The sequence below is a fragment of the Rhodamnia argentea genome, chromosome 2, assembly GCF_020921035.1.
Source record: "Rhodamnia argentea isolate NSW1041297 chromosome 2, ASM2092103v1, whole genome shotgun sequence".
NCBI lineage: Eukaryota > Viridiplantae > Streptophyta > Magnoliopsida > Myrtales > Myrtaceae > Rhodamnia > Rhodamnia argentea.
In genome coordinates, this window is record NC_063151.1 from 7,135,250 (window position 1) to 7,137,947 (window position 2,698).

Below are 2,698 nucleotides of genomic sequence, written 5' to 3' on the forward strand. Positions count from 1 at the left end.
TATAATCTTTGAATATAAGGAATATAATATTCCTGAAATATCTTTCTCTCTTTGGAAGTGTTCAAAATGCTCATTATCTATTGGAAAAGCCAAAAAAGGAAGGACTCCTGCATTATTTAAGTTTTTAAACTGCGGCCGGCTTCCACCACACACACAAAAAAAAAAAAAAAAACGACCGGCTATTTTCGATATTTTATTGTTAATCAAAAGATAATTTAGTCGGACTATCCGGTTTAACGCGTTCGAGACATTTACAAACATAACTAGATTAAGGAAAAACTTACGGCCCTTGAAAATGTAATTCTTCCTTATCTAGGACATGGGATATTTTTTTAGGTCCTAAAAGCATCATCCGTATCACTTGAAATAAATTACTCAGTTAGAAACTATTTTCATTCGTCGACTATAAGTTATGTCTAGATATTTTTCACGAATGATGAAAAAAATCTTTCTCTTCGTCTATTTTTTTCCAAGTGACGCGGATTAGAAGACATTTTCCAAATCAAAACGAGGCATAAAAATGCAGAGAGCTCTTGAGATGCCTCGAAACAAGATGCGGTTCTATGTTTTTATCTCGGCTCCACGTTCTTCTCGCGAGCATCTACTTTAGAAATCAAAAAATAAGAAAGAGAAAAATCAATAGGCAATTCTTGGGTTATTGATCGAATCAAAACAATTCTTTAGTAATTTTTTTGATCGAATCAAACATTTAGGGTAAATGGTTCGATTTCCATGCAATGCAAAAGTCAATACGGCTGTGGAGGTGACGTGGACAGTCGGTCTTGGTTTAATCTTTGCAAATTGGGTGGGTCAGAGAATGCAAGTTGGGCTGCATTCAATGAGTGGGCCATCCGATCTACTTGGAGGAGCCCATTGCCTTGCGTGGAACTTTCAATTTTGTACGTAACGCTGATATTATTGACCACGATGGGATGGCCAATCCTTATAAAATGAAATGATTCATTTTTCCATCTATCTACATTATTTTAGATTAGAGGTGCCGATACCGTACCGAACTTTTCATGCATTTTGGTTTGGTTTGATTTCCGGTTCGGGCAATTAAAAAAAATAGTTCTTTTCTTTGGTTTGGGTTATCACCAAACCGAACCGAAAATCACCCTTTTTTCTTAATGTTAGCAATTTGGGAAAAAATGACTTTTTTTTATTTTTTATTTTCCTTTTTTGGTGAAAAGGATTGGCACGGCGGTTGACCCGATCGGGGGTCGTGAGCCCTTGACAATGCTTGATCCGGCGAGATGAGGGTGCGGCAAACCTTGCCGGCCACGGCTATGGTGGACAAGGGCTACGACGCCCTCGTCGGCGTTAGCAAGAGGCCACGACCCCGTCGTCGGGGCTTGCAGCCTCGCCTGCCCTTCGTGTTCGGCTCGGATTGCGATTCGGTTCGGCTTGTCTGAAAAATAGAATTGAATCAAATCATTGACACCCTTACTTTAAATAGCTTAGGTTAGGGTTCAATTTGTGACGATAAATGCAATCGTCGGTAGAATTATATATAATTAGTGATATCTGGGCAGCCCTTTTATTTTTTTCCTTCTGTGGTTCCCTAGCTATCCTTGTTGCATGTCGCTACGAGAAAGAAATGAACTCAAACTTTAGTCTAAGATAAGACTGGTAGGCGAGATGCTTTTTCCGTGGCTCATTAAAAGGGGCAGGTTTTCGATTGAATGCCGGCGACGGATTTGGCAATGGAAAAGCATTGAACGGTTTTAGACTTTTCTAATAGGACGTAGGAAGGTTCAGACTTGATTTAAGGGGAAAGGAGACCATCTGTTCACGCTGTCTTTTAATCCATGGTCCTCTCATTGGATGATAAACACGTGCTATTAAAATATAATTAAAAGCTAGGAAATATCGTGATCGGATACAATTCGAATTAGGAAATGACGAATGTATACAGAACTTAGAGTACATTTGTTTCACGAAAAACTTTGTGAAATAGGAAAATGATTTCCAAAAAATCGTTTTCTAGGAAAACGATTTAATTTTCTTTTTTGTTTGGTGATATGTACTCGAAAATGTTTTTTAGTGTTTGGTTCTCGTTTAGAAAATGATTTCAATCTCATGACTTTATTTTATGCACACAAAGAAATCGAATTGTTACGTTATCTTATTTTTTATTATCTCTATTTCTTAATCTTTCTGTTTGTTTTTCTTTTCCCTTTTTTTCTTCTACCTCGACGGCCTGCTACCGCCGACGGCCGGCTACTGACCTTCACCGAGGAAAAGAAGAAAAAGGAAAAATAATAATAAAATATTAAAAACTTGTCCTTTTCAGCGAATCAAATGGGTAAAAATTTGGAAAACAATTCACAAATAAAAGTACACTTTTATTCAAACAAACACACCCTTAGATACACGAGAGTCGATGGTTTTTTATGGTTAGGTCAAAGAAAACATTTGGGTTTTCGAAATTTAAGATGGGTCATTAGTTTCTTCATGTCGTATTGGTACGACGAAACTCGTGTCTTACCAACCTAATATGATAATTTTTCCAAGTCGGAACCAATCGACTATTGGATGAGATCCTCTACTCGGTCGACACGTATTACCAACGGTGTCTAAATCAAGTTTCAATCGTGTTAAAGCAGGTAATAGTATGCTCACGATTGGAACGTGAAAGGACATTCAAGGAGGAAAAAGTACCGAAAGTCATAAACTTATTATATTAGCACCAATT